This window comes from Marmota marmota, unplaced genomic scaffold (assembly GCF_001458135.2).
Source record: "Marmota marmota marmota unplaced genomic scaffold, marMar, whole genome shotgun sequence".
Taxonomy (NCBI): Eukaryota; Metazoa; Chordata; class Mammalia; order Rodentia; family Sciuridae; genus Marmota; species Marmota marmota.
In genome coordinates this window covers 19,846,379-19,872,618 of record NW_025999932.1, presented here as the reverse complement: position 1 = coordinate 19,872,618, position 26,240 = coordinate 19,846,379, and the positions used below count along the sequence as shown (strand labels likewise).

Sequence of the window (26,240 nt, the reverse complement as noted above, 5' to 3'; positions counted from 1 at the left end):
TAAAATAATTATTTTGGCTATGCTTTTATCTGGAAATGTGCAACTCTAATACTCTTGGTTACCGTATGTAAATGATTCTGGATCATCATTAATAGAATAGTACTGTATAGCTGAATTCTCTATTTCTTTGTTCCAAAATAACTTCACAAGTTAGGAGAATACATGTGAACTATTTAGTTATATGTGAGGAAAAAGGTAACTTTTTTTTTTAATGGCAGAGACAAAATCTCTACCATCATCTGCCCTATCACTCTAAAAGGGGGGACAATCAGATTCCCTATTATGCACTTGGGGCACTTTGTAAGTAGATGTGCAAAGGGAGCAAATACATTGTATATGAAGAGAGATACAAACACCCAAACATAAGAAAAAAATTCAAGAAAAAATGTTCTCTTTTTCCATGAACAGTCTTTCTCATATTAGTTTATCTTGCTTCACCATTTGGTGAATGGATTAACATTTAGAACATAGAGATTATGACATGGGCACAGGAGAGAGCCACTAAATAGACTACTTGTTCTCTTTAAGTGCACATTTTGTGCCAGTTATAGATTTATAAAAAAGGTTTTAATGGCTATCATGTGTTCCAGCCAAACTCAGGCCTTATGGCGTGGAGTGTACTCATTGCATATGAACATCAACAACCTTGACTGCAGCATGTGGCTGGATAAATAAACTGCAGCCTTGGGGATCTTGATTTGCTAATCAAATATCTATTTTATATCTCATTCTGTCCTAAATTTTGTATGGGAATTTTACTGTACATGAGGGGATACTTATTATCATAATATTCTTCCTTCTGTTTGTGATGAGATAGTAAATGATTATTTCAAATCATATACTAGTATACAATGAATAAAACACAGGCATTATTTTTTGCATTTTTCTGGAAAAATACATAAATAAGAGCTGAAAATATCTGCTTGACTGTTAAATTGCACATCCTAGGCTAATAAACATATATAAGTTCTCCCATTGAAAATTTAATTGTGCACATATTCATATTGTTTCAATATTTTAGTTCCCCAAAACATATCTCACATAACTTGATAAGTTTTTGTTGTGATTCTTTGTATTCTGTTCAACTTTGAATATTATGTATAATAAATGTATCCATAATATTATATTATGGATACATTTATTTTTATCAAAACCATTGATTTCATTCATGAATTGATAGTAATATTTCAGAGGAACTATGGATTAAGAATGTGAAGAGACTACTGGATGGTAACTAGGCAAGAGGACATGGCTGGAGGAAGTAGGTGATGGTGAGCATGCTCCTGAGGATTACATCTTGCACTTGGCTCCTCACTCTCTCTGCTTCATCAGCTTCCATGAAGTAAGCAGTTTTCCATGATGTTCCACCATCACCTTGGGCCCAAAACAATAAAATCACAGAGCCTTTGAAATTATGCATTCAAACTAAATTTTCCTCCTCTAAACTGTTCTTTTCAGGTTATTTGGTCACAGTTACAAAAGGATGACTAACAAATGTAACATTTATACATATAAACCTATAAGAATTTCATTTATATTTGTAAATAAAGTATTATCTGTTTGTTTTTTTTAACATTTATTTTATTTAGAAATAAATGGGGCAGAAAAGATACTTATGAACATTTATAATGGGGAAAAATCACTCAAAATACTTTCATATAAAGTCATTTAAATCCTCAAACTCTTTAGTAATTTGTTGTCAAATTACTCAAACAGTATACCATAGAAATTGTACTTCAAATTTCTAAGGGTTTATATCCAAATAGCCATATTGCAATAATTGAAACATTACAAACACAGATAAATACACATATGCATAATTTTCCCTTTTAATATTTTCCTCTGTCTTTCCAATATAGCAACTATTTTTATTTTCTATTTGTCATTCTGAATTATGGCTTTTCATAGTTAAAAATGTATGCTCCTAAAATATAAAATCTGCATAATATTTTCCACACATTGCATTACTAGAAAGTAAGATTCAACAAAAGAATGAAAGTAAGATGAACAAAAGAATATTTGATTAATTTACTTACTGATACACTATAATAATTTAGTAAATAATACTCATTAAATATTTGTTGAATAAAATTATGAGTGAGTTATACTAAAAATCCGGAAAAAAATTTTAAAAAATACACACACAATAATCTACAAAACTAATTTGAAAATACAAGTTGTCAGACATAAAAATTGTGAAAGGGTATAATGGAATAAAGATAAATTTTGCTTCAGCAATAAAAATGATCCAATATCTGAGAATAAATCAGGCAAGAATGTGCAGTAACTATAGGAAACACATTTTCAAATGTCCTTGAAGTGTTAACACACAGAAATAACTTTGTGTTAGTTGCACAACTTTGCCTTGGACAATTGCAAAGAAAAATGGTTACAAAAACTCAAAATCATGTTAAGTCAAATAATCTTAAATTCAATTTTAAATGTACTATGTCTACATTCAATATATTATTATGTTAATTTTACCCAGAATTAGAAAATATGAATCTAAAATTCATTTGGTCTTTTAAACAAATATGTATATCCAGGGCAACTCTAATGAATAAATATAATGAACAAGGCTGTGCGCTTCCAGTTATTGAAATTTATGATAAAGCATCAATGATTAAATCATGTCATTCTAGCCCATAAATACACTATTGAAAGATCCACAGATCCCAAACCCGGAAAGGACCACGCGAGAGAGACACTGGCTGCAAAAGCAAGAGGCAAGTTTATTGATACACAGGCGCCTGCGGGTGCTCAGCAACACCTCAGCCGGAGCTTAGGTGAACTGGCACACCGGGCTTTGGGGTACAGATCTTTTATAGGGAGCAGGGGGTTAGTTTCTAGCTTAGCCCAGCAACAGCTATTCTATTGGTTCCTCTGAATCCAGCCTCTTGGTCACCCGGGGGGCAAACTTGTTTTTCCACTTTATGTTCTCGGAAAAACCATAAAATTGCACCCTGTCCTTTTAGTTCCTGTTTTTACCATGTTTGCTTAAGTTTGGCCCTTCCGGGGTTATCTCTATGGAACATCTTGTGGTAACATTGTGCGAGACTTGAAGTGCTACCTGCAGCTGGTGGGGTTTTGACATGGGGGTTGTGTAAGGGAACATCTTGCAGCTTCAGGGCACAGGGGTTAGTTTTCCTAATGTTGGGCCTGGGGTCTTGAGGTCCTTCACTATAAGCAACAGAACAAATATGTTGCCTAGAAATAAATTCAAAGGCATAATGTTTGATTAAATTCATTTCAGGTAGTGTAAGCAAACAAAGGATTGTGAATGCAACTTACTGATAGAGGGCTTGCCCTGCAGGCATGAAGCCCTGGGTTTCATGTCCAGCAACACATACACCCTTCCCCCACCGCCAACACACACACAAACAGACACACACATTAAAAAAAATAGAAGATGAAGAAGGAGGAGAAGGAAGAAAAAGTACAACACCAATGTTGGGTTTTCTTTAAGCATATCAGTATTTAAATGCACCATAGTTATAACGAATAAAAAAGGTTGCCTATAAACACCAAGGTAATAAACATTTACAAAATTATTGAAGATTGGCTTTTCATTTTTTGGTGTCAGGTGCTGGAAATTGAATTGAGGGCCTTGCTGGCTTTTATATTTGTACGATGAATCTTTCTCTAATAAGTTGTACAGAGTGTGAAAATTATAAACATTTATTTAATGAAGATACTATTAACTTGGTAGTTGCATAGTAACATTCATTAAGANCCGGACAGGGATCTGGATCGGAACTGGGATCGGGTATCTTGGTGGGACCTCCAAAATGAAAGATCCACAGATCCCAAACCCGGAAAGGACCACGCGAGAGAGACACTGGCTGCAAAAGCAAGAGGCAAGTTTATTGATACACAGGCGCCTGCGGGTGCTCAGCAACACCTCAGCCGGAGCTTAGGTGAACTGGCACACCGGGCTTTGGGGTACAGATCTTTTATAGGGAGCAGGGGGTTAGTTTCTAGCTTAGCCCAGCAACAGCTATTCTATTGGTTCCTCTGAATCCAGCCTCTTGGTCACCCGGGGGGCAAACTTGTTTTTCCACTTTATGTTCTCGGAAAAACCATAAAATTGCACCCTGTCCTTTTAGTTCCTGTTTTTACCATGTTTGCTTAAGTTTGGCCCTTCCGGGGTTATCTCTATGGAACATCTTGTGGTAACATTGTGCGAGACTTGAAGTGCTACCTGCAGCTGGTGGGGTTTTGACATGGGGGTTGTGTAAGGGAACATCTTGCAGCTTCAGGGCACAGGGGTTAGTTTTCCTAATGTTGGGCCTGGGGTCTTGAGGTCCTTCACTATAAGCAACAGAACAAATATGTTGCCTAGAAATAAATTCAAAGGCATAAATGAATTTAGAATATGAAATAAGTGGCATCACAAATCAGTACTCTCAAGTGGGTAAGAAAAAAAAATCTGTCCTTACACTCATCGTGCTAGGGAAACATCAAATTGATCTGGTCAATGTACCTTGGTCAGTACTTCCAGTGTCAGCTGGTTTTCCAACTCAGGCTTCTGCTCTGCAGGGTTACCCAAGGCAGTAACTATGAATAACAAGTTGTGAACTCAAACTTCTCCTAGACCTGTGTTGCCAGAATTTCTTCTATTTTATCAGAATTTCTAATTAATGGTGTTTAGTTATTATAGTCTTTTGTTTACCTTTTTAAGCCTCCAAGTAAGTGTCTGCTGCTATATTGACAAAGTCCTTCTATCTTGCTGAAAATTTTGAAACTTAATCATTTTTTCCAGTACACTTTCATATAGTGAACTCTTACCATACTGCATGTTATTTAAACTTTACAAACATCATGTCAAGTTTAAAAAAAAAAAAACACACTTATGCTACTCAATTTATCTGCCTCAAAGATATTAGATTTGTAGTTCACTGTATTTAATCTAAATTCTTTTTTTGGATCTATGACAATCACTGTTCACTATAAGTGTTTTTGTACATTATTTCTCTTCATTTTCTCTCTTTGAAATGCCATCATGATTCTACAAAACATTTTTTATTCCTCTTTCATCATTCCAAATATAATATAATTTATTCACGGACATTTCTGTATCTCTTTTAATTCTGCGTTAGTATGAAATACACATGATTCTATAGATACACATACATATAATAATCTTAACCATTTTCAATTTGTAAAGTTTTAAAATCTATTCTCATTTTACTGATCTGAAATTGTTTAATGTTTGCTTCTAAATGCATACATAGATAAAATTAAATAATTAAATTACACCAAAAGCAAATACTAAGTTTGTACAAAATTTGGGTAGTGGAATATACAATGTGGATATTAATGTATTATAAATAAGAAAATCCTGGGACTGGGGTTGTGGCTCAGTGGTATAGCGCTCGGCTAGCACATGCGAGGCCCTGGGTTCAATCCTCAGGCACCACATAAAGATAAATAAATAAAAATATTGTGTCCAACTAAAAAATAAATACTTCAAAAAAAAAAAAAGAAAATCCTGAAATGTTTGATTTCTAAAAGTAGAAGCTAATGAGCATGTTAGTTTTTGTTTTTGTTTTGTCAACTGATTTGATGCTTTTTATGGAAAATATTATCTGATTTTAATTTGCAATGTGATAGTCTTTGTAGCACTCTGGACCATTTCAATGTATGCTTTGTATTGAATCCATAGAGAAACTAATCTTATGTGTTTAAATAGTGAACAATGTATAAAAAATTATATCAGAGTATAAAATGTTATATCAGATAATTGAATAAGTTCTATGTGTAAATCCTTTGTTACAGTGTACATGCATTAGTTTGGAGGTGGAGAAATGACAACTGGACTTGGATTTTGGATTAGACAATAATAACAAAACAATAGAACAATATTGAATATAGGTGAATCTCAAGAGAAAATCTTACTGGCATTAGAGAAAAATCATTTATGTTCACACATACATCATTATTTTATAAAGATAAATTGCATTTATATTTTCATTCAAACACATTTTTATTGATTGGTTGATGTAGACTGCAAATTAATGTATTATTTTTCATGAAACTAGTGAGATAGTTGTAGTTTTTTTCAGTATGACTAATGAATTTCTCTAGTATGCACTGAATATATTTGTACACAAATAGTAATTTTCACATTATGTTGATAATGACTTATTATGGTGCCTGTATCTTATGGAATTACAAACCAACAACCTTTTTAATATGGAAAGATAAAAATCAGAAGAAAAACAATCACTAATTCAAATCTATACATATAGCTTTCTATAATTATTATAAAGTTTACAAATCTCTTTTCACTCTGTGTGTGTATGTGTGTGCGCACATGCACACGAGAGAGAGAGAAAGCATTGGAAATACTGTAATAACTCTAACATGTATATGCACATATACATACATATGTTTTGGGATGAGTTGTTTATAAAATGTTATATTGGACTTTTTCTATTTTAATTCACAAGATTTAAGAGTATTTTACATTCTACATATTTTTAAAGAATTTACACTTCTCATTCTGATGACATTATACAAGCTTTAACTGTTTTTATATGTGGTGAGTTAGTTTGCAGCTTTTCATTGAAATATATGCTTATAGATGTTGTGACGTTATAAATACTACTTCTCTTTACTCATTTTTATTTCAATTTTTTAAAGTGTGTGCAACCTAATACATGTTCTCCTGTTGTTTTCTAGGAAAAATAAAAGAAAAAATTAGTAGTTACTTTGAAAACATTGTTTTCAGTAAGATTATTTTTGAAAGATAAAATTCTGATGTCATCCTTTGAATATGTATATTTACCAGAAAGTTGTTAATGTATTGTTACAGAATTTATTTAGTAATAATATCCTATATTTATCAGACCATCTGCATTTTATGTGTTATGCTAACAGTTTCATATGCATGCCTTACATCTTCTTAAAAATTCTTTGAGAAAATAGCTGTACATTGATATTTTCATATTACAAAAGGAAAAACTGATTATTCATAAACTTAAGCTATTTGCCTAAAGCCATACACATTAATATACATGACCAAATACTTGAATTAAGATTTTCCTATTCCCAAGTACACATACACTGTATGCTACTTCTGTGATGTACTGATTATTTCTTTGAAATTTTCTCAAAAATCATAATTTAAGCAATTTAAAACTGAAAGCTTAAAAATGAGTATAACACCATTGATTAAAATTTATTTTTAGTCTCCACAAATGTTGTTCATTAAGTGAACCTTATTATGGCATGTCACTCAGACATGTTTTCAAGTTTATAAATGCTCTTAGGTTAAAATAATTAATATGACTCTTTAATCATCTTAGTCCTCTGTGCACCTGTAATTCAATTTGTTCTTTATAAATTCTCAAAACGTAACAAATTTTAAAAGTAAAACTTATTGGTTATGTATTCATATATGAACATGGGAGTATGGATATATGACCAGTGAAACTCCACATCACATGTAACCAAAAAAATGAGATACTAATTAGAATAAACTACACTCAATTTTTGTACAATATGTCAAAATACATTCCTCTTATGCATATATAAAATGAATAAATAATAATAAAGAAGTTTAAACTGAAAAAAGCTTGCAAAGATAATTTTATTCATTCAGTTATAAACTTTACCTTGTGCTTACCATGTCTTAGATATCACCATGCTCTATATTATAAACCCAAAACTCAAAGATGTCACAATCTACTTTCTGGTATTTTACACATTCTAGTAGCAACTCTAGTTGCTCCAGTGTTGAGCTCCTACATGCTAAGAATATTGATCCATAATGGGAAAGCAAGTCCAATATTCAAATGAGGAAAATGTAAGCTAGTTACATGAAGTCTTTACAGAGTAAGTGCCAAGACCTAAATTATAAACCATCCATATGGGTTAAACGATGTCTCCAGTAAGAATAATGACATACAAACTTATGCCAGTGTTAATGTGTATCTATTCACATTATCTTGTTAATTGCTTGGCAATTGATCAAAACACAATTGCTGAAATCAACAACCCCTTATTTTTTGGTGCAATTACCGAATTTACCATATGTAGGAGACTAGCCAAGGGGAATCTCCTGAGATGCTAATAAAATAGGAAGGAAACTATGTCCTGGGGAGGGAAGTTTGAAATGATCATTTTACTAAAACAGAACTATGGATCTGTTTACCACATTGTGCAATGAATTAGGGGACCACACTACTAACATGTATAATGTGGAAATTGGAGAAATAACTATAAGAAACCTAGCTAAAAAGACCACTGGGTACCATAGACTCCTACTACTTTACAAGACAAGTTGGTCTGTGCACCCTATGTTCAAGTTTCCAGAAAATGGACCTATCTCAGCTGGCAGGATGGCCTGCCTGTCAGTAACATTCCAAGGTATATGGTGAATGCCTTCCCCTACCACATTCCACATGTGTGGGTTGATCTGAAGGAAGAGAGGGCATATGACCTGACAAATCTGCCTGTATCAGTTAAATATCTTTCCTGTCTGCAGGCTGATTCAGTATCTGTTAAGCCTCTAATAGTGATAAAGGAAATGAGCTTCCAGGACAAACAGATTTAACTCTCATCAAATTGACTCTCTTCTACAGAAAATGTGTGTTTGCTTCAATGCTTTCCTATGGGAATTTAAAAAGGCAATATCCTGACTCATAATTCTCTCTTACACAGGGGTAAATGTTAAAGAAATATTCCCAAAGTTTTATTTATTCATTTTTATTTTGTGTTTATTTCAGACATCTTGGCCCATTATGACCTAGGAAAGTTAGTTTAGCGATCTTTAAACTCTTTACTTATTGACCTCTTTTCATCTGACTTCTGATAGAAACCAGATAATAATGGGCCTCTTTATTTTTAATATCCCGAAAAGAATAGCCCTAATAAACAAAACATGCTTGCTTTTCCAGTTGTAGTGCTACATGCTCAGTAGGCATTTGGGCTCTATTCATACTACTGATTATTATAATAATATAAATCTTGTGGTTGCTACCTAATAGGACTTTAAACTTTTTGCTTTGTTTTATTTACTATGCTGTACAGATAATCAAGCCAGTGACAAATATTTAAAGGATTTTTGTTGGTTTGTTTGTTTGTGTGGTTTCTGTTTTTGTTATAATGGCAATCCACAAAGAATGTGCATGGGTCCATGTAAAATATGGCTTAGATGAGAGTCACATATGGTTTAACTACTTTCAAAGGCTGACCTGGCTGCCACTGCAGTTGAGCACAACATCTGACAACAATCAGAACACTAAGGATAAGCTGTTTACCTGGATATGAGTTCCTTGTATCATGGCCAAGGCTGTGCTTTCTCTGCCTTGGAATAAGTTCTGACGGAAATGAATTCCTTCATTTGCCCACAGGAATGTCAGTATAACTATCCATGGAATAACTGAATGCCAAGCTCAATGTTAGTTATCTCAAGACATGTTTCTGACGGTGGGGTTCTTTGAAACAAAGGATAATTGGGAAATGGTATTATACCTAAGAGATTCATATTCTTAATCATGTATGCTTAATCCCGTTGAGCACTGAGAAATGTCAAATTACTTATGAAAGACATAGTAATCCCACTGCCTGGGAGAATGCATCTTCTAAGGCTGGTTTTCTTTATTTTAAGATTCAATATATCTTTGGACTAGATATAAGTACAGGTAATACTTCTTAGGAAATAGGAGTAGAACTGGTATAAAGGGATGTTTGCAGATTTGTTTTTCACCCTGAATTTATGTGCCTACCTTATTTAGACTTTATTTAGAAGGATTAGTTTTTGAAAGAATAAACCAGCTTAAAAATAAAAACAGCCCTAATCCCACTGAACTGTTAATATAATATTAACAGTTCTTTTGTTATGTTATTAATTGCTATCAATATTGCTATTAGAGCATTATAGAACCCAAATGGCTAGTACGCATGTTGCACTACAACTGGAAAAGCAAGCAGCTTTTTTTAATTAGGGCTATTCTTTTCAGGATATTAAATATCAGTTATTAATTGTAATCACTATGCTGTTCAATATTTTGATGTTACTAGGAGGGTACATGTCAAATACCTTCATCACGGTAGAAGTCAATTGTTTGAGGTGATGGATGAGTAGATTGACATGATTTGGCCATTTCACATTGTTCAAAAAATTGTTATATTACTTTGTACTCCAAAATAGGTACAGTATAATTTTTCAAGAAATAAAAATATGATAAGAAATAAATGCTTTTAGCGTTCAAGAGACAATGGCGAACAAATACAGAATTTGGCAAGTGACAAATATTTTTTTCTAATAGTTTCTGAGATTTTTCATTACATCATGTTTTATCATATTAGAGAGTACTACAGTCTGTTCCAGAGGAATTTTAATTTTTCCTTTGCTCATTCTGCCCTTCCAATTAATTAGTCAGCCTCTTAGCCTCTGTGTTAAGTCTCTTTCTTTCAAATACTTAACAGTGTTTCTGTTTTCTTAAATTAAGGCTCCACACACACCAATTTCTGACTCTTCAACGAATAAGCATTCATTCAGTAATCAGATACATATTATTAAGCATAATCACACACATTTAATTAAATATATTCAGGTATGACCTTATGAATAAAGGTGAAAGTTCCAAAATATTTTATAATCAGTACAATACAATTTTTTTCAAGTTAACTTGTGAAATATGCCAGAGAATAGGAAACTAGCCCTAAAATCACAAGCTTACTACTTAAAGTGTGGTGCTTCTGGAAAACAACAACAACAATAACAAAACAACAACAACAACAACCACAAATCTTTCCTATAATTCTTGGGTAAAAATTGTTGCCATGCACTGATATACTTTGCCTTTCCTAATTATACACTCCCAAATAAGACATAATTTAAGATCTACCTTAATTACTTTTGATTTATGTTTATTATTGGGCCATCTATTTCTTAACACCATATCTTTTGTCTTTAATCATTGCATATAAATAAATATACAAAATGATAAAGATTTATGCCATTTATCCTGCAAGAATGTGTAAGACATTCATTATTGACAAACTAACATTTGGAATAAAAAGAGAAATTAGACAGTGTCTAGTCTTAAATAGGAGATTCCAACTAGGGTTCAGGGAATAAAAATTTAGCAGTACAAAAGAGTATATAATATGTCCAACCAATGTTAAGATAATAAATACTGCATGATCTCCTTCATTTATGAAGTCAGAAATTGTTCATCTCCAGAGGTAGGGAATGGAGTGGAGTGGGTGTTGATGGCATGGAGTTGATAAATGTTGGTCAAAGGAAACAAGATTTCAGTCCAGAGAAATAAGTTCCAGAGATCTATTGTATATGGTGGCTCTAGGTAATGATACATTGTACTATTGAAATGTGCTAGGAGAGTGAATGTTAATGTTTTCACAACACAAGTGAAAACTGACTGATGTAATGTATATGCCAATTTTCCCGATGTGGTCATTTCACAATGCAGATATATTTCAAAAAATCATATTGTACGTGGTAAATATGCACAATTTTATCTGTCAAGGTACAAAGGAAAGAAAGGAACCAAAAGGACTATTAACAGCTGCTTTCTATTTTCATAAGAAACAAAACAAAACAAAACCTTAGGTAGAACTCACAAAAATATGTAACAAATGTTAGATCTCCAACGCAAGTGATGGACAATGTTTGTGAGGAATGAGTTGACTGAAAAATGGACATATATGCAATTTAATATCTGTAAAATATAATGAATTCCATTTTGTGGTATATAAGAATTGTTAAATTTAAGATAACTATAGACTAAATCATTTAAATGTAATCTATTTTGACTATTTCAACATTTTAAGTAATTTCTCATTTTGTTTTATTATGACAATCTCTGTAAAGAGATTGGACTCAATATTAGTACAGAAACTCTGGGGTCTGATACTAAATAAATGCATTGACTATACAAATCCAAGCAGAAAAATATTATCAACATTTTTTATTGAAAATATATTTCACACAAATATACCTTTGTATATTTATATATTCTCCAATTTAATATCCATTTCCAGGGATTGCTACAGTATTTATTTTTCAAAATACTTTCATAAACAGTCAATGATTTTTCTGTGGAGTAAATATAAACAATTACTTAATTAATCATTTAGTATACACGATTATTTAATCCAAAATACTTCATAATTTTATAATGGAGAAATTTTAAACACTGGTTACAATAAAGATTTGATAATTATTTTAACCATTAAAATTATGAAAAAAAATCATCATAGGATTACTATTAAATATTTTTACTGTTTACTATAATTTGTAATCTATGAAAAATGCAAGGTTATTAGGGGTAAAACACATATTCATAGATGGCAGCAAGCTATCATTCAGGATAGATACTGAGAATATATGTAAAATAGAAAAATAATAACTTCTATAATTAAAATATTTTAGTATCACTTACTCTGTGATTATTAGTCTTGATTGTCAATCAGACTGGACTGAGAGATGTGTACTAAATTTGCAGTCCCTATATCTGGGCGTCCCTCAGGGTGTTTCCAGAGAAGACTGATGCGTATGTCACCGCACTGTGAAGGGCGGACCACCCTGATTGAGGATGGCACCATCCAATAGACTGAGCACCCGAATGGATTCAAGGGGCATGCGCGCTGCCCATGAGCATGCGCGCTAATGTGAAGGCGCCATAGATTCTAGCACCTTAGCACCAACAGCAGGTTCACACAGGGTCTTCTTGATTGGGGGTGGGGGGGTTGTTCTGTTTCTGTTTCTGTTTTGTTTTTCTTGACCTCAGCTGTGGAGGTCAGACTCCGCAGCCTTTGAATGAGGGCTTGGAACAGGGAGTGTACAGGGGGCTCCCTCTGCTCACATTCTGAAGTGGGAGGATAATTGGTTCCTGTTGTTAAGAGGCTTCCAGCTTCTTGAACTGAGTGGCTACTGGTTTCCCCTGCCCTCCAGCCTATGGTCAGTTGTCGTGGAGCTACCAATCCTATGATCCTGTAAGCCAACTAATAATCTCCGTGTTATAATTATATGTACTTTCTATTGATCTCATTCCTCTGGTGAATCCTAATTAATACATCATCTAATCTGGCTGATATTCCTTTTTTATTATTTAAAAAAATATTTATTTTTTACATACATGACAGTAGTGGATTGCATTACTATTATTCTAATTCATATGTTCAAAAGGATATAAGATTACAGTTAGAGAAGAGAAAAAAAATTCTGGTGTTCTGTTGCCCAGTAGGATGACAAAAGATGATCAGGTGCTCTGTATTTCTAGAAAGGTAAAAGAAATGGTAACATTTTCACCAAAAAGAAATGGCAAATATTTGAGGTGACAGATGTGTTTGTCTGGATTGTAACAATATATAATGTATTCATATGTCAAAACATCACATGGTATTTCAAATTATGATGTTTGAAATTATATTAAATTGATTTAATTTCATTCCTGATTTCATCTTTTTGCTATGTAAGTTCAGTTTCTCCAGTTCTTTATTCTATCCCAGGAACCACTTTTTAAAGATATTGTATTGCAGCAATACAATCCTTATGAGCTAGGATCTTTATTCTAAATGTGAATGTACTCATAATTGAAATGGCAAAAAAATGAAGTTACAGAGGCAAAAAGCACAGGAAAAACTCTGATTCCTGAATGATTCATAGTATCTGCCTTAAGAGTACAGCACTTTACCTCATAGAAACCTTTTTAAAAGTAGATTGAAGATGACGTCTTTAGTTAAGGGTAGAAAGACTAGAATTGATGAACTTTGAGGATACTTTCTTTCCTTCCTTCCCTCCTGTTTTTGCAGTAATGGGAATTCAACCCATGACCTCATACATGCTAGGCAAGTGCTCTATCACTGAGCTAAACCCCCAGATCCCCAAACATTTTTAAATGCTACTTCTATAAAAACAACTGGACTCCAAATTTGAACATTTATGGAAGTAAATATGCAATGAGGAAAACAAAATGGAATCACAGGTATTTTTCTCAATGACATGCCCTAACTCTTAAAAGTACAAAATATTTTCTTGCTAATAAAAAATTCTAAATGTGTAATTGTGTGTGGGTATACTGGTGATTTAATGCAGGGGCAGTCTACCATGAGCTATATCCCCTCCCTCCGTCCCTCCCTCCCTCTCTTCCTTCCTTCTTTCGAAGGATCTTGCTAAATATTTAAGACTAGCCTTGAACTTGAAATCCTCCTGATTCAGGCTTCTAAGTCACTGGGACTACAAGTGTGCCCCACTGCACACAACTAAATATGTGATTCTTTCTTGTCTTGATTTTGGACTTCTACATAAATTTTATTCAAAGTTGCTTGGTAATTAACTCAAACAATAAGATTGCCTCTTATATCTTTCTCATTTCTTCAGTTATCAAAAATGTACCTCCATTATCCTAGTAGCATTAGAAATCTCTAGAGCATTTATCAAAGAAAGATGTTGGATATTACAGGAGCTTTGTGCTTCATGAAATAGTAATATAATAACTTTGAAATACTTAATATACTATCTATAAATAGTTAAGACCTAAAGGGAATGCAGTGTATTTAGTGGAATAAAGTTCATCTTAGAATTAGATTAGACAGATTTTAATTCAAATGTATACTCTGTAACTATGCAAAGATTTAGTTTCATTGTTCATAAAGTAAGCATATCATTAACTATGGTAAATTTTTGTAATAGTTATTAAATTAAAATGGAGTTAAAGGTACTTGGTTAATACAGGTCCTCATTAAAAATATTTGCTGCCATCACAATGCTAGTGATAATAAAAAAGAATTATTTTGATCTCTTTTTTCTATAATTAAAAATTATAACATGGCAAGATTTTGTTACTGAACTCTAGTTTGCTACCAGTCTTGGTGTAGCTGTATGCAGCATAGTGGGAATAATGTCCAAAGTAGCCTTTATATCACTACAAGAAATACATGGAGTGTTCTTCATCGACAGAGTTTATTAAAATAAGTTATTACCTTGCCATTCACACCACCAGTCTGACCTGTTTTCCTTGACTTGTCTCTTGCCAAACTAACAATTGTTTCTTCATCATACATTTCAAAGGGACTTTGCAAAATCTTCTGCTTCTGCACTTCTTAACAGTACAGAATAGAGCTAACCATTCCTATCTTCTTCTAAACATTTTTACTATGGTTAATAATATAATGTCCACTGTCGTTAACATATTTTTGAATGTTATATGGTATTAACTATAAACACGATATTGTACTATAGATCTCTAGAATTTGTTATCTTGCATAACTGACAATATACCCATTGATTAGTAAGTCTCTAATCTTTCCTTGTCCCTTTCCCTCTAGCTCCTTACAACCACCATTATACTAACTGCTTCTGTGAGTTTGACTGTATTAGATATCTCATCTAGGAGACCATGCAGTATTTGTCCTGTGGAAGGCTTAGTTTATTTAAATAATATATTCAGGTTTCATCCATGTTGTTGTATATGGCAAGATTTTCTTCATTTTTGTAAGGTTGGTGCATAGTAACTGTATAGATTAGTGGGTTCAATTGTAGCATATCCATAAATGCATATAACATAATTTCATCAATTTCCCTCCCCACTGTGTCCCCTTAGCCTCCCCTCCTCTCTCCCCCTCTTCACTAATAGTCTAAAAATATAGAACGCTCCACAAATATGTGTATTATTCCTAGACACACTATGGTAACCTTCTCTGCATTGTTCAAATTTTGGTATTTGAGCTGCTGAAGGAATAATTTTTTCTTTGTTATTACTGAATAATATTTCTTTGTATATATATGTTACTTTTCCTTCAAGTATTAATTTATCAATGCACATTTATTGTTTCTGCATCTTGGAAATTGTGAATAGTGGTGCAATCGACATGAGAGTGACAATTTTTCTTTATGATCTTAACTTGGAAAATTGTACACAGTGGTGCTGCTGAACCATAAGGTAGTTCCATTTTTATTTGTTTGAGAAACCTCTATGATTTTTCTCATAGCAGCTCACTATATTATAAAATTCCCACAGACAGTGTACAGTGGTTTCTATTTTTCACATTATGATCAGTACATATTGCCTTGTATTATTGTTGTAACTATTCTAACATGTGTGAGGTAATATATCATTGTGGCCTTGATTTGCATTTTCATGAGGATCCATAATGTCAAGTCTCTTTTCATAAACCTGTTGGAAAACATGGAAATGACTTTGTGATATATTGCTCTTGGGAACAATTTCTTGGATATGACATCAAAAGTATAAACAAAGGAAAGCAAAAATAGTCAAAAGGGTAACATCAAACTATAACATTACTGCACAGAAAACAATTAATATACTGAGAACCACCTACATCATAGAAGAAACTATTTTGAAACCACAAAATTTGCAAGGGTTACTCTAGAAAATTTGTAAGAAACTCTTAGAACTCAATAGTGAAAGAAACATAATTATCCTATTGAAATGGGATTATTCCCTTTTATAGCATTCTCCTTGTGGCTGCTGAACACTGCACTTTACTGGTACTCTTTTTACGACCCTGGCTGCATCATTCAAGTTCTGTTGCAGACTTAATCTTTTAGAGTTTGAACTGTAAACTCATTTTAATTTAACTAATCATTCTAGAAATAACAAATTATCTCACATGTAGCAAGTATTTTGTAAATAATATGTATTGAAATGATATAATTATTATTTTCAACAGCAACATATCCTTGGTTCATCTCTTCATACAGGTAGTTCTGGGAATGTTAAGCAGTAGATGCAAAACTGTTTATAAAACTGGATATGGATTTTTTAAGTGCATGGATAGTGAAGACATATGTTTTACATGATACTTTTAAATTTTTCAATTAGGAATTGGCTCTTCAAAAATGATATTTCCAAAAACATATTTCTTTTAAGGTTTAAATTTATCCTATAATTTCTTAGGATTAGTGTGTAGCCCCTATTTCTTTTAAATGCCAGACTGCCAGGCTCCTTATTGAAGTACAACAGCCATAATGGAATAAAAACACTTATATATATTTTGAAATTATCTGAAATATAATTTTACATAATGGTAAGAATTAATTTGGGAAGTAAAAATTATTTGTAATTTCATTATAAATTACAATATCATATTGAAGACATTTTGTCTTTAGTCTGTAACAGGAAGCATAGAGGTTGCTGTACATCACAAAGTCAAACAAAATCAATATAAATTAAGTTGAAGCTTGAGAGGGCAGCTCTGTTCAAAATCAGTGTTGATTTAAAAATCAATATAAGTTTAAACAAACATGTTACATTTTATCAATATAACATGTATAGCAGTAGGGCAGGGTACAGAATGTCAAACAAACAAAACCTCCAATGCCTAAGGTGTGTGCACAAGTACCAGAAAAGTAGTGCACCTGTGTAGGGCACCTGACCATCAGTCCAAGGACTCACATGGCGTTGACCAGGAGAAAGTCTCCTTAACAAATATTCATGATAAACATATTAATTTTAAATGTCTATCAGTAAATTCAATAAAACTGTGGGGATGATGCAGATTGTGGCAAGTAAAAAGATCCCTAAAAGATCTCATAACACATGAGAAAAAAAGAAAAGAAAAGAAAAAAGAGTACCTAGGTTAGAACATCAAGACCTGCATCATTTAATGATCAGTTTAGTTTACATAAAGGAGTAAGAAAAAACTGCCTGAGAGCAAAAAAATAAGCCTTAATGGTGTTGCATTATAAAAACCATGGAGAGAGTATTTGGCTGTTGTGTTCAGGGTCATTTCTTAAGTTTTCATTGCACATAGCCCAAAGGAACACATTTGTAAAGTTGGAAATGGTTGTGATGGGCATAGATGGGCATAATATGTAGTTTCTGCATGGAATTTTGAAAATTACATAAGATGATTTTGTAAGTTTTTTTTCTTTAAAAAACAGAGATTACACAATATTTGGTCATGTTTAAAATAATTCATCTGAGAGAGTGCAAATTATTTTGTGATAGAACTTTCAAAGTGGTATTTTTCACACAAAATGAATACAATAGATGTGTGAATTAATTATTATGGACATAGAGCAAATGTAGTTGGTAATAAGGTCCAAGAAATCACAGGCATGGATGGCTTATATAAATTGAAGAACAATTTATTTTGGGTGAGTATAAAAAGAATTTGAGTGTCTAGGAAGTTGAGAGGATTGTACACCAGCCTGTTGCAGTTACTCAAGAGGGTGACAGGATGAGATGGGAAAGAACACTGTCAAATGTGTTAACAAGCAGCCTGGAACAAAGTACATTTTTTTAGGTGACAGAAATGAGATGAAGGGAAAGGATGGTAGTCTTTTTTGGGATAATACATGTTTGCAGTTTTAAGTTTATACTCATGTATACAATATACACATTGAAAATGAGTTATCAACACCTAGTGGATGTCTTAATGAATGTTACTATGCAACTACCAAGTTAATAGTATCTTCATTAAATAAATGTTTATAATTTTCACACTCTGTACAACTTATTAGAGAAAGATTCATCGTACAAATATAAAAGCCAGCAAGGCCCTCAATTCAATTTCCAGCACCTGACACCAAAAAATGAAAAGCCAATCTTCAATAATTTTGTAAATGTTTATTACCTTGGTGTTTATAGGCAACCTTTTTTATTCGTTATAACTATGGTGCATTTAAATACTGATATGCTTAAAGAAAACCCAACATTGGTGTTGTACTTTTTCTTCCTTCTCCTCCTTCTTCATCTTCTATTTTTTTTAATGTGTGTGTCTGTTTGTGTGTGTGTTGGCGGTGGGGGAAGGGTGTATGTGTTGCTGGACATGAAACCCAGGGCTTCATGCCTGCAGGGCAAGCCCTCTATCAGTAAGTTGCATTCACAATCCTTTGTTTGCTTACACTACCTGAAATGAATTTAATCAAACATTATCCTTTGAATTTGATGTCAAATGAACCTTTTACTCTCTGCAAATTAACCAAATTAATCCAATTTTGGTGAGATTTTCATTGCTCAAAATAGTGATCTATGATTCATGTTTTTTTTCTGGAATTTTTTCAGTGTATGCAGTTCAAATACTTCTTTTTTCTTTATTTACATCTTCTGTCCTTTAATTTTTTTCCCCCTAACATATACTTGAAAATACTTACTGAAAATCAGGCACAGCCTTGAAGACTCCATGAACACAAACTTTTTGGATTTTTCTTGTCCGATCTTTCCCAAAATTATTTACAATAGGTATATTTAGGAAATAGAATCTGTTAATGCCAACACTTAATTTAAATTTAAATATCTCTTCTCAAGACAGTTCGCGATTACAGTGTTTAAGAAATACTTTGCAGTTTCATGGTGTAATTCTATGCAACAAAATACTCAGCTAATGATTAATCATTTTTAAAGCACTCAGCTTAATATGGAAAGGCAGAAAGTGCAATTTGAATATTGACATATATGTAGAGAACCTCAAGAGAAATGTGAATATTTCAGAGTATTTCTCATTATGTGCAATTTTCATGTCATATGCAAAATTTATATTCAAGCTGCAGGTAATGAAAATATCTAGTATATGGTTATTTAGACAAATTGGGAAAATAGGCATTGGTAAGATTACTTTGATGGTATGGCTATATACTCCTAGTGCATTGCAAAGCCAAAAATAAACATTTGCCTGATTTTGATTCCTGTTATCTTAAATATTAATAATAAATATTTTACACATTTTTGTGTGATAATCAAGTAGCCTTAAATGCTCTCCATGTTTATCACACAATTCATTACAAAACAGTGTAAGAGGTAGTTATTTTCATGCCACCTGAAGATGACTAAGGAGTGTGAAAAAGACCAACACCAGGGGACATAGCAGGTGACAGAGCAGGGATTAGAACTCTGTAAGCCTCATCTTGAATGCCTGCTCTCTGGTACCATGCTCTTTTGGGTTTTCTACCTGAGCTACATTGTCTTCCTTCCCATTGGCTCCCCAGCCCCTCAACTTGTCAGTTTCTCACTTGCCTGTAGCTCTCCAATAGCTTCCAAATGCCTCTAAATCTTAACAGTTTCTTAGAAATGCCATCCAAAACTATGTTCGATGGAACAGATGACTGATTTTCTTTTTTAGGCAAATCTTAGTCTTCTAAAATTTTGAAAGTAAGATATGATAGGGCTGTAGGAGAATTGTACCAGCTGAAAGTTTTTCTACAGCTCACTTTGTAACAGAAACAATTTTAAACATTGTTCAGGTAACCCATATACTTTCAGATCATTTCCTTGGGAGAGTCACTTGATTCCACTTCCCCCACACCTGTACTCATTTTAGAGGACGACAGTTGACACAAAGGCATTTTCTAACAAGAAGGTAAGCCATTTATACTGCATTTGGATCAGAAATATGAAGTCAATACTGAAGAAAGACAGTTGTAACTTATTTATCTAATTGCAGGCTGGACTAATGAGCAGACATCTACCATCTCCAGTGGTATATTATAAATATTAGAATTTTGACATGACTCTCAGAACAATCTATCATGAATGAATATTTTGTTTATTTTATAATCATAAGCAAGTTTTTACTATGGTTATGCCCACACAGGTTAGAATTGGACTAAAACAGCAATAGTAAAAATTCATTAATTGCATTTATTTGCATGTGAGAGGGAAAAATGGTTGTGATAATATGATGAAATCTTTAAAGTCCATCCATAGAAATTTTGCTCAGCATCTTGTAGAAAATCAGATTATGATGCCAACTGCATATTAATCTTCACAGTCACTCTTTAGATTTAGTTTCATCTGGGCAAATCACATAAACTTGTGATGTCATTTCAGATGCCCACTTGTTTTTAGAATTCTGGAATATTGACATTTATTTTTCATATTTTTAATTTTTATTTCTATCCTCTGTTTAGTATAGCACAACATGAGGACTGGGTATTCTGCACTCTTTCCTTTTGCTTAAATAATATATATCAAAAGGTGTTAACTGAAAGGTGCATATTATTGTGGAAGGGTAGAAAGAGTTGAAGACTCAGAAAATTGCTGAAATTTGTTTTATGTAGTGTTTGCCATATACTCTTCTGAGTGAAAATATATACATGAGTTTTGTATCTTTAGGTCATCAGGAAATTCTTCCATATTCCACATAGAGATGCTCTTCTGTGCATTTAATCTCAGAGGAAAATAAAATCTGAGTCCCTCTGAACTATAATGCCTAATAATGTGTATCGCTGTTCCTCTATTTTTGAAAATGTTTTTTATATGTTGATGAACCTTTATTTTATTCATTTATTTATATGTGGTGCTGAAAATTGAACCCAGTGCCTCATACATGCTAGGCAGGCGCTCTGCCACGAGCTACAACCCCAGACCTGCTGTTCCTCTTTTGATGCTGGGTAAAGGACTGTGGTTCACTGTCTGAGACATTCCTCCTCGTTCAGTTCACTAGAAGATTGAGATATAGCCCCTTCTATTTACTTAAATGGGCTGCCAAACTTATATTTCCTCTTTTTCTCTCTCTGGCTCATCTTCTTCTGCTTCTTTCTATAAATCTCTCTCTTTCTCTATGCTTCTCTCTTTCTCAGGCACACAGACACACACCAGAAATTGTTCTGGATGGGAAACCTCCATTTTGAAGACCTTCCATTATGTCTAAATATCTTGTCTCTCTATAATTTTCCTTTCTTTGGTCCACTTTTTCTAAGTTTGGACACATCGATCCAGACTCTGAAATTCAGAAAGTAATTAATTGTAATTCTTGTCAAAATGTGCTTTTGTAAACCTTAGTTCAACATTGCAAAAATTTGTATCTAATAATTGGCTATCATTTTTCATGGATGCCTTGATGAAATTTTCATATAGATAATTCCAGAACTCATGGCCTGGCCTTGAAATACGGAAATTGGTAGATTTATGTGGGGTTCTGAAAAGTCTACACCACAATTATTTTTTTCTTATGCCATATGCCACATCCACATTTGTTTTGAGAAAAATATCCCCTGACACTCTTTTTTTGAAGTTCAACATTTACTTCTGCCCCTATAATTAGTATAAGAATTAGTGTTAAGTATAGAGCAGAAGAAGGAATGATAGGCTAAAATGTTAAAGAACCCGAGATCTGAAAATATTTTAGAACTGTGACAAGACTTTAATAGCAAATATGAGAATGAGTCCAAACATCTAACAGAGTAGAGCAAGGAGTTATTTCTTTTTGGTTGACTACTATAGAAGTACCTCCTGAAGTGAAATTACTGATACAATATCAATATCCATAGGTAATATCCATAGGTAGCACAGGTGGCTGTACCTTAGAAGTGTATAGCTCTAAGGTTTAAAAGCAGCTCCAAATGCTTAAGAGAGATACACAATAAACTAATGGAATATGTAAGATAATTCAGTCTGAAAAAGTAGAGGTTACAGAAATTTCTGCAACCATTTTCCAATATTCAATGAATCTGTAAAAAGTTGGTGGATCCCAAAAATATTCCTCAAGTGTCCAGAATAATTTTCTTACAAGTATGAATGACAAGTTCAGAAGCAGAGAAATACAAACTAGGCTTTATCCAGCCAGTCGGTGATGTTGCCAAATTCTCCATTTCTTCACCTCCCTTTTCTGTTTTCCTCTGAGTTAAATTACAGAAATATACTTCCTCATAACTATCCATAAACTGGGGAGGGAGATTTTTTTCATCAAAATTTTGGTGGATTTTTATTATCAAAAAGACAAAAGATAACAGATGTTGGTGAGGATGGGGAGAAAAGGCAATCTTGAACACTTTTAGTGGGAAAGTAAATTAGTACAGCTACTATGGAAAATAGCATAGAGGTTCCTCAACAAATTAAAAATAGAACTACCATATGATCCAGCAATCTCACTAGTGGGTATATATACACAGGAAATTAAATTTGAATGTTGAAGAGATGTCTGTACATCATGTCCCTAGCAGAATTGGTCCCAGTTGCCAAGATACAGAATCAACTTATGTCCATCAATGGATGAATAGATAAGGAAAATGTAACATACACACACACACACACACATACACACATACATACACACACTCTCACATGCACACACATATACTCATTAGCCTTACAATGAAGTGCATTCTGTCATTGCTATGAGATGGATGAATTGAGAGGAAGGACATTGTTATTAAGTGAATCAAAGTGGGGATAGATGGGAAAATATTACATGATCTGACTTATGTGTGTGATTTATAAGAATCAATACCATAGAAGCAAAGAGGAGAATGATGATTACTAGGGTTAGAGTTGTAGGAAAAGTTGGGGAAATATTGGTGATAGAACAAAACAATTTCAGTTTGATATGACAATTAAGAGTTACATAGTTGAATATGGTGACTATATTTAAAAAAGTATTCTTGAAAATCTCTAAAATATACATTTCAGATGTTCTCACCACCATATAAAAATGACAAGTATGGAGTGTAATGCATATGTTAATTGGCAAGAAAATTCCATTCCACAAAGTCTGTGTATTTTAAACTATTATGTTCTACATGACATATACATTGATGTATACTTATATGTAAATTAAAAAGATAATGGCAGTATGAGTTCATGGGTTCTGTGTTCATACATAACCCTGTATCCTTTGCTGTGGTAAGGAGAATTAGGTGCACAGAAATTTTTAGTTGTATATCTTGTCCAGAGGTGAAATGAAAACTGTGCAAAATGAGATGAGATATCATATAATCTTCATTGGCTAACCAGGGCCACTATTATTGCTGAGGACAGTAACATTCCCACCTACGACTGCAACATAATTGGACAGGAGTGGAATAAGTTTTCAGAAAGCAAAAATCACTTTTTGAATATGTACAAACAATAAATTGGGGAAAATCTTTGTAATTTGATAAAATTTCGAGGATATCTAATATGTCTTTTAGAAAAGTTGTTTCTATATAAGTTAAAGTAAATAATTTTTGAGTTAGTCTTTTTCCTGGTTTTATTCTATCTTCTCAGTAAATATGCATAGGTTGAAATTGTTCATTTGGTTGGAGTAATAAGATTGCTGAATAGCTATAGAACTTTTGCTAAGCAGGTCTACAAGTGCCAGATATTGATCTAGCAATGTCCTGGCTCCAATCCATTTTAATTTGCTTTTCCATTTTTATCTTCCTATGGGGGGCTACATTTCTGCCTAGTATGCTAGAAAATAAACTCATTGCTAATTATAGCCCTTGTATTTCTCTATATAACTAGCAAGGGCAGCACTGACATTGAATTTTATTATATAAAATAGTGTCCATATAGAAAATTAATGTGATTAGACTTTTTATACATAAGCCACACATTTGTCATTTATCATCTCCAGGGTTAGAAATAGCTATATTCTATAGTTCATATTATAACAATGCAAAATGATCTTGAATAGTTATTTTATACCACAGTACATGTGAATGTTCCATAGGCTCATTCTGGTGTTGAGTTCTGGTGTTAAGAAAATGTGACATAAATACAGCATTGAATTTTGAACAATTTAAATTAAAATAAAAAGAAGTTAGAAACAATAAAGTCCAGATTTTTTTATTCCAATATTATTGTTAAGCTTAAATAAAACCAATTAAAACTTTGAGATTCATCAAATTTTAAGGATTGCTCTGGATATAGATATATATATATATATATATATAGGCATTTAAATAAAATATCAATATATTGACATTTGAAAGTTATTAGAAAAAAATAAAGGACAATGAATTTGATTTACATCAGCTTCATTATTATTTTACATATGTATTCATGAATTCCTACAAATTGTAGTCAATGTAAAGATTTCCCAAGATACAGTATTAAGCAACAAATAAATTGTTGCCAACATCAAGAGAAAAAAATTGCAGGACTAATTTTAATTTTTTTCAGCAGAAAAATTGTGGTTACCTTTGGGAGAAAAATAAAAACATTGTGCACTCTTTATTAATAAAATAAATCAATTTTTATGTTCTGTAATGTTTGATGCATGATAACATGCTGGATTTAGGGAAAAAATGTCATCTTTTAGCATGACCAATTACTCATTGTTTACAAAAACAATTATGAAATATGTTCTACATTTATTTATTAGTTATTTGCTCACAAATAAAATATATAAAATGAAATGCATTGCAAATTAATATAAATATATAAAGTTAGGTGACTGATGAATCAAAACATGTTGACTAGGGTCACAGTCACATGCTGTCTGGTTGTGTGATATCTGAAAAATATTGCTTTAGAAACTTTTTCAGTATTCTGGTTAAGAGAAGAAGATAAAACTAATACAGGTTACTCAGTATAGCTTGCTTATATTTGCTTCTTTTTGTATGTATGAAGTTTGCTCACAAAAGCTGTCAATGTGCTATTAGATTCATGTTATAAAATGTTATTAAAACGAAAACCTTCAAACTACCAAATTAGTTTATTTCCATTCCTACCAAATAAATCTTTTTTACCTGAAACCCAAAGAAAATGTGAACTATTTATTCTACATTACTATTTCATAACCAGAGTCTTTTATTAGAGAACAGGTATTTGTGGGGCTCTCTTCTAAGAGCTTGAGAAACAAATGAATAAGTGATTTCTGAGAGGTATTTTTTAAAAACTCCAACTGTGCTCTCAGGTCAGCATGACATATCCATATATATTATATAATTTATTTTTAAGGGTAATGTTGTTGTTATTTTCTTGAAATATAGCAATACTTAACTCGCATCATGTGGCTACATAGTTTTTTGCCATACTCTTAAAAGTGATGACAAAACACCCTTTAACATATTTGTGTATTTCTGGAAGTTTATTTATAGAGTAAATTCCTGAGTTGCATTACTCATTGAATTGGGCACATGCATATTATCACATGAGTCAAATATACCAAAAAGTTATTCCAATTTCTAGTCTCACTAACAGTTATATAGAAATAAGAGTTTCTCTTGTGTGTTCTTTTAGGAATTTAAGAAGTATAATTTAAAAATTATACTTGAAAATATTTTATTCCAACTACATTATTAGAAAGCTATTCAAAGTTTTTCATATTAAAGTTTAAATAATTAGTGTGTAACACATACAATATGAAACTGATACCAGTGTTCAACTTTATATTTATTCAAAACAAATAAATCCATTCTTTAATGGCATATTCCTTCAAATTAGAAATTGAATAAGACATAGTACTATATTAAATAAACTGTGTGTGCCTGCAAGGTATCTGGTTAGAACTTTTCAGGAGGAGTGCCAAATCTGATGGTGAAGCATTGACATCAGTTTGATTCATTTTCATAAAATCAAGAACATTCTGTATGA

At 32.5% G+C, this 26,240-nt stretch overlaps 1 long non-coding RNA gene across 1 annotated transcript; it reads right to left on the bottom strand.

The window, feature by feature from the left end:
- Positions 1 to 3,843: 3,843 nt before the first annotated feature.
- Positions 3,844 to 22,550, bottom strand: LOC125615981. Its single transcript, XR_007346580.1, has 3 exons — positions 22,540 to 22,550; positions 13,757 to 13,759; positions 3,844 to 4,311 (listed from the first exon to the last, which is right to left on the bottom strand). It is a non-coding gene; the product is annotated as an uncharacterized LOC125615981 (long non-coding RNA).
- Between the last annotated feature and the right edge of the window lie 3,690 nt (positions 22,551 to 26,240).